Below are 16,125 nucleotides of genomic sequence, written 5' to 3'. Positions count from 1 at the left end.
TGCTAGTTCCTTAGTACTCCTGTTTTGGTTAGTGATAAATAATCTTTCAGTAGAAAGAAATTAGGACTGGATTAATCTGATCTATTAATAAACCTACTATGCAATGCAAATAGAATTATGACTAGCAGAAATGTTTATTTCTTTCCGAGGATAAGGCTCACTGGATTATAGACATCTCAGAAGCTACTTATCTTACATAATGCTGGATATCCATGCTAGTTCCTTAGTACTCCTGTTTTGGTTAGTGATAAATAATCTTTCAGTAGAAAGAAATTAGGACTGGATTAATCTGATCTATTAATAAACCTACTATGCAATGCTTAGAATTATGCTGCAGAAATGTTTATTTCTTTCCGTTTACTAATAGGTTCTACCCAAGCTTTTTAAATTTTGATTTAATGATATTTTTATTTCTATTCCTTCTCAGTTTATCTTTTTCTGTCTAGTCCTCCTATCATTCTTCTGCAATGTATATAAAACTAGTCAAAATTTTAAAAGAGGAAATAAATTTACAGTTGAATATACTCGACCTAAAAGCTTTCAAAGGAAAAATTCTGTTTTTATACCTTATATCTGCTCAAATTGATAGAGAAATGGCAGAGTTAACTTATGGACTGTGTATCCATTCTGAGTAAATACAAGAATGCAGGCAAGGGACTTTACTGTCAGTTTTGTTGTCTTTTTACCTAACCTAATAAGCAGGTAACTATTTCTCCGAAAGAGAATTTGAAAAAAATTAATTCAAATTCAATGATAATGGGAAAAATTCACTTGAAGGAAATTAAAGAGTAGGGAGATACACTCTAGATTCCTGTTCAAATCAGGTGCTTAGCAACAGAATAGTATCTTCATTGGAGTGAAGGAAAAAAGGTTTTAATTATTTTAGATTGATTTTATTTTCTGGAAATTCCAAGCCCTATTTTAGAAAAAATAAATCTAACGACCTTCTTCTTCACCTTATCAAACTCTTGGGGTTTTGGTTTAGCCAGATACCTTTGGGAGTCCTAATTGCTGTCAGCAACCGAACCACAGAGCTTGTTGAAGCTAACGGTTTTGTCAAGCGGTTTCAGGCGGAATAAAAGGAAAAAATTGTCTTTTTATGTATCAAAGATATCTGGAAATAATAAGATAATCATCCAAGGCAAATAGCAGGTCAGAGTTATTTTGAACACAGACTTTGGACATATGAGTAGATTAATTTATGTGGGTTCTAATTGTTCTGATTTCTAACATAGTTGTGAGCATATGACAAATATAAAAAGTTATGTCACACCTGCTAGGTAAATGAAAACTAAGCATCCTGTTTTTAAAAGCCCATTTCTCAGTGAATAGCCAGCACAAATCTCATACTTCTAAATGTTTAGTTTTACACAGTTGACATAGTGTAACCTGTGTAACTTTTAATGTTCTATGTATTGTCTCCCTATATACCTATGAGCCTGACTAAGTGTGGTACTTACCTGTTTGAAGTTGCAGGCATTAGGCATTTGGATGGCAAAAAGATGGTGTTTAAATGCAGGAAGCTGGGAAAAATCTGAAAAAGTAACTGTCAGTGTCAGTGTTCGGAGGTGCAAAGTTTTTGTGGTAAACAGCTCTCTGCCTCGCAGACTGTGGAGCAAAGAAATTGTGTCCTCTATTATTTCAGCTGCAACTGGGAAAAGAGTAATTAAGTTCATATTCCTGTTGTATATAAACAAACTGAGATATGCAGGGAATGCGTCTTTGGCGTGTAACCAGTTCATCCTCCCAGCAGAAACAATCCTTCCTGACTGCTGTTCAGGTCAGCTCGGTAATCTATCCATAAAGCTGCAGCCAAGTGCAGCTTTTTTCTTTGCCCGCTGACCTTTTGTACTCCTCCCTCCAAATCCCCTTGATGGCAAACTTTTACTACTCTAAGTTTAGTTTTCCAGGATCGTTGCTTTCAAGGCCCTGCACAACTGCCTGCATAGACTTTAGCAGATTCACTTAGGTAAGCAAACATTGCTCATCTTGAGTAAAGCTTGAAGAGTCTGACCAGAAGAGAACACTAGGATTTGTTTTTTTCTACAGCCAATGTTGCTGTTGTGCATTAGGAAGTCTTCTCTGACCCCTTTTCATTAGCAGATCTATTTACCCTGACAGATAGCTTTAAGTCTTTCCACAGCCTAAGTTGAGAGCAGACATCAATATTCATTTCATTCACGTATCAAGTTCCTAATACACAGGAATACACCACATGTAACCACAAAACAGACAGTGACTGACACACTCAATGTTATGCTGTATATGTATGTTTGTGTATTTACTTATTTAGTAATAATGTGAATATCTTTTCTTCTTAATAGTTTTACTGCCTGCAACATAGCAGAAACTTGTACATATGAAGTTTCAAGCTCTATAAGGCAGGAAATTCAATACTCTAGAGCAAACATTAGTCCACATACTTTTTCTATTTCCTATCATTGACACAACTGTTGCAGAAATACAAGTAACTGATCTAATAAACTTTATGTTTACTGATTTGTGGATGGAATCACAAAATTTTAGTAGGTTATGAGATTGTACCCTTTGCACTGCAAGGTTTAGCATTGCAGTTATTCACTACCCATTAAAAAACCTCTCATGGTCTCCAAAATCCATTCATACATGCAATACCAAACCTGTGATTATCTAACAGGAGAATTTTAGTTGGTTGGTTGATTTTTCAAATACATTATATGACTGAAAGTCTAGATATATATATATGTATAATATATATTATTTATGTATAATATTTTCTTATACATAATATTATGTATAATATTTTCTGCTTCAAAACCTTTATTTTGACACTGCAATTGCGGTTGGAATGGCTAAGATAAAAGACATAAATTGTATTTTTCCTGAGTTCATCGAAAAATTCTTTACAGAGAGAGTAATCAGGCATTGGAATGGGCTGCCCAGAGAGGTGGTGGATTCACCATCCCTGGAGATTTTTAAACGCAGATTGGATGTGGCACTGAGTGCCATGATCTAGTAAATGGACTGGATTTGGACCAAGGGTTGGACTCGATCTCGGAGGTCTTTTCCAACCCAATTGATTCTATGATTCTATGATTTCTTAGAGAAAAAGAAAACACTGAAATTATACACTTCTCTTATATTCATTTATACTACAGAGAGATGACAAAACTGTGATAATTCCCTTGAACATGCTACATGCTTGCTTCAATCATGAAAATACCTCTAATTTAAGGAAAAGCCCCTATATGTAGGCTTCTAACAGTAGTGTCTGCACTTTGAACACCTGCATCTTGCTGATGAATGAAAAAGTTCTCTCAGGCTAGTGATTTTTTTTGACCTCTGGGAGGAGTTTCTCCACCAATAAAAGCAAACTAATATAGGAAGAGAGTTTTTGAATTTGTTGCACCCAGGGAAACTAGCTGAAATATGGTGTGACTGCCTGCCCAGCTATGTTTCCTGAAGAAGTATGTGTCATACTCACAAACATTTTTCATCTTCCTACTCTATTTATTCCCTTAAGATTAAGGACGAGGAGAAAACCCCAGGTAAGTAGTTATATTCTTCTTTCTTTTTTTGTTTCTGAATGTACTTCCTGTGTTTTCTGCTTTTTAATTTCTTGTATTTTCTTCTCCATGCCATGCCAGAAGTGCTTACAACTGGTAGGATAGCAGTTTACTTCAATCAAAGTAATCTTTTTCCAGAATTTTTCCCTTACAACACAAAAAATAGTAATCACTTTTACTGCCTCCTACTCTGATTATATAATTTATTCAGTGATGTCAATGGTTAGTTTGTTATATTAGAAAGGTTGTTTGGTTTGTGGGTTTTGGTTTTTTTTACCTAGTTTCCTTTTAATCACAATTTCTTGCTTATTTCTAGCATTGGGACCACAAAGTTATGTTTAAATTTTACACCAGCTAGCTATTAACTGAATGATCAATGAGAAAAAAAAGTGTATACAAAAGAAAGTAATGTAGGTTTCTAATTCTCATCCAGAAACCTTTATCAATTAGCTAGTCTAATATTAATACTTTTTTTCTAATAATTAGTTAAAAGTATTGCAAAGCATGATGCATATCTTGTGACTGGCAAGTTTGAACTTGTTGGATTGTTTTAACACTCATCAGACTGGAGTATCTATCTTTTTTAGAATATAAGAGTAGAAGAGTACCCTCTCTTCTTTTTATGTTCTCTCTCCATTAGATGGCTACTGTTGTTGGTTTTCTGGTCTGTTTTCTAAGTCTAAGTAGGTTGTAAATCATGCCAATCTCAGCTGAGTTTATTGCTGCCCTGGGTGAATATTTGACGCTATAGCTTCGCTATCAGCACTCATTTTCCCACTATATAAAACCTGCATTTAACCTAAATAATTAATTTTTACATATCAGGAAGCAAGACAAACCTGCATTTAAACAGCTCTGTTAAGTCCCCAGTGACAGGAGAAGAGGGAATATTGCAGTACTTTTTAAAAAGTTTATAAAGGAGGACTCTGGGAACTGCTGACCAGTCAGCCTCATCTCAGCACCCAGTGAAACCATGGAACAGATCCACCTGGAAGATATGTCAAAACACATGGAAAAGAGGGAGGGGACTACTGACAGCCAACACAACTCCAACCAAGGGCAAATGGTGACTGATTAATCTAGTGGCCTTCTATGATAAAGTGACTACATCAGTGAACAAGGGAAGAGTCATATGGATTTCTGTAAGGCCTTTGATATGGTCCCCCACAACATTCTTGTCACTTAATTGGAGAGCTATTGGTTTGATGGACAAAACTGTTAGATGGGTAAGGAATTGTCTGGATGGCTAAATGCAAAGAGCTATAGTCAATGGCTCAATGTCAAAGCCAAAACAAATAAAGAGTGGTGTCTTTCAAGGGTGCTTACTGGAACCGACACAATTTAATATCTTCCAGTGTGACAGAGACAGTGGGATTGAGTGCAATCTCAGCAAGTTTGCCTATGACACCACGCTGAGTGCTGCAGTTCATTCACTTAAGGGAAGGGATGCCATCTGGAAGGATCTTGATAGGTTTGAGAGGTGAGTCTGTGTGAAATCTCATGGAATTCAGCAAGGCCAAGTGCAAGGTCCTACATCTGGCCTGGGGCAAAGTTAATACAGACTGGACAATGAGTGGACTGAGAGTCAGCCTGCAGAGAAGAACTAGGGATACTGGTGGATAAGCCAACAATGTGCACTTGCAGCCCAGAAAGCCAATTGTATCCTGAGCTGCACCACAAGAAGCATGGCCAGCAGGTTGAGGGAGGTGATTTTGTCCCTTTACTCCACCTTGGTGAGACCCTACCTAGAGTACTGCATCCACTCTGGAGTCCCCAGTACAAGAAAGACATGGGCCTATTAGAATGGGTCCAGAGGAGGGCCACAAAAATGATCAGAGCGCTGGAACACTTCTGCAATTAGGAAAGGCAGAGAGGAAGGGAGAAGGCTGGAGAAGAGAAGGTTCTGGAGTAACCCTTTTGCAAGGTTTGAGTACTTAGAAGGCTTTTATAAGAAAGCCTGTAGTGGTGGAACAAGGGACATTGGTTTTAAGCTGAAAGAGGGTAGATTTAGATTGGATATAAGAAAGTAATTTTTAAAATGGGGTAGTGAGATGATGGAAAAGATTACCAAGAGAAGTTGTTGAAGTCCTATCATTAGAAGTGTTTCAGATTATGTTGGGTGGGGCTTTGAACAATATGATCTAATGAAAGATATCCATGCCCTTAGAAAGGGAGTTGGACTGGATGGTCTTTGAAGATTCCTTCCAACACAAACCATTCTGTGATTCTGTTATTCTAAGATTATTTTTCTACAAGTTTTTATCTGTGGGAATCAGTAACTGTCAATCTAAAGTGATCTTAGGCTACATGTTCCAAACATTCAAGCAGGAAGCCTGGAATAAGAAGAGTCACTCAAAGAGTGGGAATGAAAAGTACTAATTGCTAAAGCTGTGTGATTCAGAGAAATAGGGGAATGTTTTATATTCCTCCTCATTAGAACTTTAAAGCTAAGCCAAGAGCCATTGTATTCCGGTGAACACAATAGCTGGATCAGATAGTTAGCAGATACTTAATTGGAAAGCATCATTTTTTTGAGCAGTTCTGATAAGTCAGCTGCCTGTATATTACTGCACTTTAAAAGTAATTCAGACTGTGAATCAATACCTTTTCTTTCAGAAACTTTCTGCATGTTTATTATATTTACATATATATGTGTTACCTGAATTAAATGTTACTGGGAGGAATTCGTACTGTTATAGTCTTGGGCTTCATAGAGGTTCATGAATCAGAAATCTGCTTGAGAATTTATCTTGCAGTAGTGAGTGAAAAGCAAATAGACAAGCAGGGAAAGCTTACAGGGAAACTGGCACTACAAAACATGAACCAGCTGATCTCCATGATAGAGAATAGAAGTAGTTTCACATCAGGATCATATGAATAATTAATTCACCTTTCACTCAACAACATGCTCTGAATGGAAAATATATGTGAAGTGGTATGTCACCTTTACTTAAAAACACTTTTTTGTTGGCATGATTTAACTACTGAACTGAAGTCTAAAAAGAGAAAATGCCTCTACTATTAATCTTTAATAAGCCAATAGAAGAGCTGTAATTCAACAGGCTACAGCCAATAATTCTGCATCATCTTGGATGTTATACAACTTTAATTTATTGAGAAAATATAAATAAAAAAAGACAAATTGTTAGTACTGTATACAAGGATGCTAGTTTATAAAAGGTTGTAACTAAAACTTGATTAATGCTGGCAAAGAAACTCACTTTTCGTTGGCAAAGGTGTTATATTTATTTGTCTGTTCTGTAATACTTCAATGCAGTGAAACAAATTGGTTACATATAACTTGGTTTCCTGATCACTTTATGACACTATGTATGCAGTGACCTCAAGAACCCATATATTCTCAGATTTGATTTTATAAATGTAGTACAAAACCACTCTTCGCATTAATAATACTTACAATTAATAATTTGTGTTAATTTTCAATTTGCATGAAAGAAACTGAGACCTGAAGTAGCCAAAGTGAAAAAAAATCCATTCAAATGTAAGAAATACCAGGTTTTATAGGTACATTTATTAAAAAAAAATAAAAAATAAAAAAATAGAACCATGCTTTCTATATTGAAAACTTTAGTATAACTTTGCTTATCTGCATTTTGTTAGTAGACACCAGAAATGTGTTGGTAGAAGAATAATATAGCACTGTCTACTCAATTATGATCAGATATTTGTTTGTCCATATTATGTTTATATATTTGCATATTTTATATATTGTGTTTATAAATTATATAAAAATATATATAAATATACATAATATATGTTATATATTATGTTTATGTTATATTATATATATATTATATATTATCTTTATACATATGTTTATATATATTACATTGAAAAGGAATTATTCATGACAGCTAATGTGGGAAGACAGGAAGAAGAGTACTAAAGCAAAGAAAATAGGCACAACTGTCATTTAGTTAATTTGTGCAAGTAAGTCATCGTGTTAGGCACAAGGTTTGGATTTAGGAGACCTAACATGGCCTTCCTCTGCAACTTGGGTATATCACCTATTTTGTATGCATGTTCCTTTTTCAGTCCTTTAAGCACAAATCAATTGCTGTTTGATAATTACACTTAGTTCATTATTACAGAAGAGAGACATGTCTATTCATCTAGATAGATTCCAAATGTTAATCAGAGCAGATTTTCTTGTAATTTTTCTGATTTTTAAACTCTGATTTACTCCTCTGAAGTCTCTGAAGAAAAAAAAAGGTTGGGTCAAACAATTTTTTTCCCCTTCAAACTGATTATTAAATTTGTTCCAGCAAAGCTATTGGCATGGATAAGCTGGTCTCCTGGAGGCAGCAGTAATTGAAAGCAAATATTGAACAGGAACTAAAATAGGTAAGAAAAAAAAGGCACAAGACCAACACACTTGCAGCAAATGAATAACTGTTCCTACAGCCTTGAATTTTACCTATGTACACCCTTCAGTATTATTGTTGTATTCTTTTTCATTTCTTCTTCAAATAATAAAACTATTTTACACAAAATCTCATTGAAATTTATACTCCTTGAATAAAAATATTGTTTTAGGAGAACACATTCTATAGGCAGATTTGAACTTCACAAAATTGTCTGTGTTATCTATATTATGGTGATTCTCTGATGTGAAATTTCCAAAGATTGAAAATAAGGCAAAGATCTGCCTATCAGAATCTGAAATCTCTACAGAAACATCTCAACTTCAGAGGTTTCAGAGTGTTTTTGTAAGTTTTCCCCTTGTCCTTCCCTCCTCTTCCCTCCCCTCCCCTCCTCTGGCACACCAGAAGTCCTGGTAGGGGGGTGGGAAGCGGGGTGGCCACAGGGGGCCAGAGAAGATAAGAAAACACGTATGGTCTCCATGTTGTTGCATCCCTGCCATGTCCTGGATTTCTGGTAGCTGGATCTACTCTGGATCCAGGGGTGGTAGCTCTAATTATCTTTTTCCCTCTCTTTCTTTGCTTCTCCTAATTTCCTTTCTTGATATTTGAGTAGCTTGATGTACAGGTTGGATTTTGGTAAGTTGTATAGGTTAGCATGTGCTAAGTCATTGCTTTGTGGGATACTTTGTTTTGGCTGAATGTTGCCCCTTAAACTTTGGCCAAGTCCCCTTATTTTCTAAAGTTTGCCAGTAAAAGTGTGCTATTTGACCTCCTGAGAAATGTGTGTAGTGTCTTCTCCCACACACTCTCTCTCAAGGTATAAAAAGAACTGAAGGCCCTTTTAATATACCCGGAGGGTGGATATTTTCGCTACCTTTTATATTTTTAATGTAAAAGCCCTTTGATGATCTTGTGATAAGACCCTGGGGTGTTGCACACTCTTATGAGAGGCTGTAGCAAAAGGTGAAAACAGTACCACACGTGACACTGATGCACTTTTAGAGCAAAGTTAAAAATGGACAAAAAAAAATTAATACGTTTTGAATTTCCGTAGAATTGCTTGGCAGTAACTGTGAGGATGTTCCTTAATGACTTTACCACAGGCTACAAGAAACATTTTTAGTATCTTCAATACATTTGAAATAAGTGCAAGACTTTTTATTGGAACTGACATAAAGTAAGCATAGAGCTTTTTATCTAAATTAATTTTATTTTAAATAGATATTTTAATTGATTCTGTGATAGTGTTATGCTGACTGACATAGGAAAATGTATTAGGGACAGTATATTAGCATAACCAAAAGGTGATCTCTGCCTCATGAAACATTTTACTGTACTGACCACCCTTTCTCTACCCGCAGTATTCCCACATGAGCACTCTGTAGACTTTGGGGTCCTTACATTGTTTTCACCAGAAAATACAATACTGTTCTCTCCTCAGTTTGAACACAGTGTGGCCAAATCTGAGCTTGCTGTTTCATCTACCAAGATCTTCATACTCTCTCTTTAGATATTGGTCTATACTGTTAATAGAAACACGAACATTGCCACTTAGATCCACAGACCAGTCTCACCTGGGATGCTTCTGTTCCTTTCCTGTGCATGTTTACTTCCAGATCCTCCTCTGTTTTCTGCCTTCCTCCTGACTGGTTCTTTTCATGAAAATGAAATGCAAACATTCGCTTTTCTTGAGGACCCACTGCAGCTCTACCCCTTGCTGTTCAGTCTCATCTCTGTCAACATCATTGCCACATTTACCAAATTTTTGTTCATCTTTCCTCCTCCAATACTCTATCTCTGTTATAAATACCTTTCCTAATACCTGAAGTCCTCTTCATGTTATAATTAGCTATGATCTTTAGTCACTCATTCTTCAAATTCTTAGTTTTGATTAAAGGACAACCCTATTGAACTCACAAGGATTACTTTTACTTTATTGTACTGATTTTTGAGAATCACCAGTCTCTTAGTTTGCCTTTCACTGTAAAGACATATAATGAATGATATTTCAAATACATTATGCTTTTCAAATCTTTAAATAGAAGGTCATGGTTTTGAGGAAAAAAAAAATCCAAGAACAATATTGCGCATCATGGTAGTTTTAATTTACAAGATGTAGGAAGATGGCTGGGGGTAAAAATTAGAAGAAACTGAGAAGTTATATTCACATCCTAACAGAAGTTATAGTAGTATGAAAATTACAGGGTAACATGCAGCAGCAATGCCCTGGATGGGGTGCAGTTGACAGCTCCATGGTGATTTCCATGCAACAGTAAGCACCTGCTAAGAGGGATGGAACGGAGGGTGGAGCAACGTAGAGACACCATGACCAGGCTCTGTGGAAATCCCTGTAGGGAGGGAAACTCGGTGGTACTTTGCAGTTGATAACTCACATAGCACCTGTCAACCAAGGGAGATAGGAGGTGATGTCCTGCTGCTAAGCCAACAACTGTGGTGAAATCTCTCTTCTCAGATGAACTCAGTTCATTAAAGCCTAATACTTACACATGATCTCCATCCCAAAGTTACCCTCCTCCAAGGTATGACCACCCTCCATCGGGCATGTGCTCTATATTTTTTGACTGTATTTTTAAAAGGAAAGCGAGAGAATTTTACACCAACTGGCAAAAAAGTCACTCAAGCTCCACCTAAACATAAAGAAACAGTACGAAAGTTGAAAATGTGGGAAAGTGAGGGAAGACGCCATTGTAACTGCTGGAATCAGTTGATGGGCCGAACCTGTCTTTTCCCCCATTGGGATACCTTTGGGTAAGAACTGTACTCTAAGCATGCGGAATACTTGTATTGGGATTAGAGCTTGTCTGTGTATTGCTTTAAATACATTTGTGCAGTCAGATACTATCACCAGCAATCTTTAAACCTTAATCTGTCACAATTTTATATTAATAAAGAGTGTTATTCCATAAACTGTTGGCGATGGTCCTTCCCAGGCACTGGCTGTTGCTGGCAGTAGGCAACACACTCGAATAAAGTGGGAAGACCTGCTGAGGGGTTTCCCTTATACTGTTGGCTTAGGTCCGTGCAAAGGGCAATCAAGTAACCCTCTAATTCAGCAGGACTGTTCAGTGAAGGGTCCCCATAACAGGATGCTGATAGACTTGTTGGGTACAAGGGTCTTGGCTTCCCTGGAGCACTGACAGACAAATTAAACAATAAAGGTCAAGGAAATCCCCCCATACTAACGGGTAAAGGAAATCTCCCCTTTTCACATGACACAATAAAATTTATCTTAAGCTTAAATCAATTGTCTATTACTTTTGTTTCCCCCATTTTACATTATTTTTATTAATTTTTGTTCAAATATTTGGTGTTTTTGATAGTTATCTTTTCAGAGTTCATCTTGTGATGTTTAATGGAACTCCTACAGAGATCACTTAGAAACATAACAATCATTAATATGATTAGTCAGATGGATTGGAAGGTAGAATGTCTTTTCATTTATTCTCTGTATTCAAACAGATCACGAAGATTTTGATGATGATAAAAAAAACTAAGGTGTTTTTTCTAGATAAATTATTTTGATTGAAAGATAAACACAGACCAATTTCTATGCTTTATATCTGGATTTATGTAAATGAAGGGATACCAGTGCAGGCAAAAGAAAGGAAACTAGAAATGTGGTAATGTACTCAGGAAAAAGAAAAGCAAGGAAATTAAAACTCAAGCAATCAATCTACACTGAAGATTCTGCCCCAGGCAATGATTGTGTTCACAGACTGTGAATCTCTAGTTTTCTTTCAAAACAACCCCATAATGTATACGAATAAGTACTTCCAAATGAGAAAGCAGTGTTTTTTCTCAAAATCTTTGAAGAAATGAGAGTGATTCTAGAACAGGGAAAATATAAGAGCAAAAATTAGATGAAGACTTCTTCATTAAAATAAAAATATTATGCCAGACTAAGACACTAAGAACTAGTCAGGTATTACTGACTAGTAACTCTATGTGGTATAACTATATAGATTGTGGTATTCCTTGGATCTGATCAAAGTCATGACGCATTATTATCTATCAAATTCTAAGGAAAAACTGTAATATATAACAGAATAACAAAATAACATTAAAAAATTAAATAACATGGATAGAATATAATTGTTTCAGTCAAGAAAGTTACAAAAAGAGTATAAGAGGAAAATAAACAAAAACTTGAAAGAAATACACTAAATGTATCAGAGTTAATCACCTCCTGTGGATTAATCCCAACTGGCAGCTAAGTACCATGCAGCCATTTGCTCACCACCACCCTATCCCATGGAGATAAGCAGAAGAATCAAAAGTGTAAAGGTGACAGAAGTCATGGGTTGAGATACAGACAATGTTAACACTTAATGCAAAAGTTGCACACACAAGCAAAGCAAAACAAGGAGTTTCTTTGCCACTTTCCAAGGGCAGGCAGGTGTTCAGCCATTTCCAGAAAACAGGGCTCCATTGTGCATCATGGTGACTTAGGAAGGCAAACACTGTAACTGAGAACATCCCTCCTTCTTCCCCCAGCTTTTATTACTGACCATGACTCCATATGGTCTGGAATATCCAAATCCAGCACAACTCCCAGTGAATTTATCAGAACTCTATCAATGAATGTTCCATTCCAAGGCAGTGCTAAGTCTGTCTCATGTTTACGCAGCATGAGGAATCTATTAACACTATTTATTTCAGAGCATAACTACAGCAACCCATTTAGGCAAAGATATTTCCTGTGAGATGAAAACATCAAACAAGAGGTAACAAAGTTCAGATTCTGATTGACAAGCTAGTTATAAAAAACTGTCAAATCCATAAAGAGAAACCTCTGGGGTAACATGAATGGATTACAATAATGCTTTTTATTCAGGTCTCTGTTTAGAAATCCTGAAGATACTGAGACAGTAAACTGCTGTGAATAAAAAAGCAATTTTTAGACTTTTACTAATCATCACTAAAGACTGATATTTAGCTATTCTTGATATCAGCTGAAGATCCTTTCAAGAAACTTTTTTTCCCATTTATCTTCAGTATTTGCATTTTGACTCTCTTTTGAAAAAACATTGACTGGACTTTAGCAGGAAAAAGAATCTACTATTATATGGGTAATGTCTAAAATACTTGTTAAGTGAGATTGAGAGGACTGGACTAAGATGCAAGAAGAGGTAGTCTGAGGAAGTAACAAATCATGTTTTAAAATTTATAGTTAGTATGTCCTTGATAAGGCTAACAACAACAGATTTAAATCTGTGAGCCAAAAGGTCTCAGCTATATAACACTAAACTCTTCACAGAAATTTAGATTATTTGTGAAAAAGATATGAAGCAAGGTATAAATAAAATAGGATGGTAAGCATAGTGTGATGTTACAATGTGTGTCATTAGTGTCTGCTCAGTGTTGATGCAGAACAGACACTAGAAAAATCATAGAATCATGGAATATTTTGGGTTGGAAGGGAATTTTAAATGTCATCTACACCAACCCCCACTGTAATAAGCAGTGACATCTTCAACCAGATCAATTTGCTCATGTCCCATCCAACCTGATCTTGAATGTTTCAACAGATGGGGTATCTGCCACCTCTCTGGACAACCTAGATAGCTAGATAAATTGTGTCCTTTGTGATGAACACCTCTTATACAGGGGTTGAAAGACGTAAGAATGTTGCCTGAGAAGCAGAAATGATTAAAAGAATTTCATATTGGATTTCCACAGGCTGCTAGAAGCCAGAATATCAGGCAGTGTATTGATTCAGAAATCTTCGTATTCAAAAAGCATACTCATAAAGACTATGAAAGAAAAGGCTTTTTCTTTGGACAAATAAATCTCTGAGAAAAAAGAAAAAATCCCCCACAAATAATAAGAGAAAAAGAGAAAAACAGCTGTTAAAATACCACTTGTTGCATATAAGTGCTCTTTGGTCTGAAAAACTTGTAGTTTTACTCAGTTCACATTTTTCTTAAGCATACAGTTTCCAAAATGCTTCCAAAATTTTAAACACTTAAGCCACCTACCATATGTATACAATATATTGACCTGTAAAGATACAACCGACAACAAACACTCTGAGACTTTATTAATTCATATCAATAGGATAAATTAAACAAACAAAACAACAAAACTCCTAAAACATTGTATGTATAGTAGCTATTAATTAGAAAATATTCCTGTTATTCTGTGTAAAAAGCTTTTAAATCCTACAAGTGATATAACTACTCCACAACTTTGTCAAGTGTGGGTTTCTGCTCTTGCTAAGTAGAGATGTTATACTCAGAAACAGTCCTAGTCTTAACATGGAGTAATTTCATTGAATTGACTTCAGATGTGAAAAATACTGAGACTGAAAATGAAAAGTATACTGGAGGTTATTCATACGAGAAATATGAGTTGTCCTTTTTCAGAAAAGACTTAAATTTTTGTTTTACATTCAGTGCTTGACTTAATACCTTAATTGAACCAACTCAGAAGAATAAACAAACCTTTCCTGGCAAGGATGTGTGCTAATGACTTTATCAGTAGAAAATTAGGTTGGAAAAGTGAGAAAGTTAATGGTTCAATTCTCCAATCTCTTCTGAAAGTCTGTTACTAGACTAAATGTAACATATAAAAAAATAGGTGAGGCTTTTCATAATCACGGTGAATTTTAAGCATAAGCACTTATTGAAAGGCCATTAAGAAACTGAGGGATAAAATGAGGCTTCAGGAATTAAAAATATCTTTCAATAAATAGAATCAATGAACTACAAAACACAACAACTGAAGAATAAAGAAGTGAGAAAATGTTAAGAATTTTTAAATTAAGTTGCTGTGCAGCAGTTAGATCTTATTTCAAAACAAAGTCCCTTATCTTGAATGGATAGAAGTAGTGCCTCAGCAGATGTAGAGTAATCTAGGATTTTGTACCAAAAGAATTTGCTGTTAAAGGTACCAGAGTTTACCTTTATTAATTTTTTTAAAGGCCTTTTTTTATTTTAAGAAAATAAAATAAAAAAAATAAAATGAAAGTAAAATGAAAACAAGTATCAGATCATTTCAGATCTGAATAAAGCCTATGGAAGGGCAAATATCTCAGAATGCAAAACACAATAATACTTAGAGGAATTTGCTCCTGTTTTTCTTTGGATTTAAACTCGAAGTCTTATGTGAAATAATTTGGGGGTTTCAGGGACAGGCCAATCCTTTTGTCTTTTAATATAGAAGCTGTGAAAAAAGATTATTGAAGATTAAAAAAAAAACTTAAACAGAAATATAAAAGAGAACTAGATAAGGAAACATGATGGAGTAACACTGGATTTTGGTTGCTTTGGGTTTCTTTCCCAGTTATCTTTTACCACCTATGCACCTCCTATTACAGTGGAAAATTTACAATTATATCTTTGTTTTAACTGAGTACTCTGTGTCTGCCTTTCACCCTCATCAGGCACAGGGAAACAGAAATCCACAGGTTTGTGCAGAGAAACTGTTGTTTTGCCAGGCACCCACCAAAGCCACTCTATCACTCTCCTCCTCAGCTCTACAGAGGAGAGAAAATATAATGAAAGGCTTGTGGGTTGAAATCCGGACAGGTAGAGATAAATCAGCAATTAGAGTTTAGGGCAAAATAGGCTCAGTGAGGAGAAAATAATGTAATTTATTACCAATTCAATGAGAGTAGGGTAATGAAAAATTATTAAAACTCTTTCACCCCACCTCTCCCTACTTGCCAGGCTCATCTTCAATCCTGATTTTTCTACCTCCTCCCATCAGCAGTGCAGGAGGATGGGGAATCTGGTTCATTGTATGTTGTCTCTGCTGCTCCTTCCTCCTCAGGGGAAAGACTCCTCAAACTCTTCCCCTGCTCCAGCATGGGATGCCTCCCTCCCATAGGAGACAGTTCTCCTATGTGACTCCATTCAAGGGACTACAGTTCTTCGCAAACTGCTCCAACGTGGGTCTCCCATGGGGTCACAAGTGGTACCAGAAAACCTGCTCCAGCAAGGACTCCTCTCTCCACGGGTCCACAGGGCCTGCCTTGAGCCTGCTCCAGTGTGAGCTTCACATAGGGTAAAAGCCTCCTTTGAGTATCCACCTGCTCTGGTGTGTGGTCCTCCATGGGCTACAGGGGCACAGCTGCCTCATCATGGTCTGCACCACGGGCTGCAGGGAATCTCTGCTCCAGTGCCTGTAGCACTTCCACCCCCTCCTTCTTCCCTAACCTTGATGTCTGCAGA

Source organism: Pipra filicauda, unplaced genomic scaffold (genome assembly GCF_003945595.2).
Source record: "Pipra filicauda isolate LSUMZ 115617 unplaced genomic scaffold, ASM394559v2 scaffold113_size4260070_pilon, whole genome shotgun sequence".
NCBI classification, from domain to species: Eukaryota; Metazoa; Chordata; class Aves; order Passeriformes; family Pipridae; genus Pipra; species Pipra filicauda.
The sequence above is the reverse complement of the archived record's forward strand: the minus strand, read 5'-3'. Positions refer to the sequence as shown.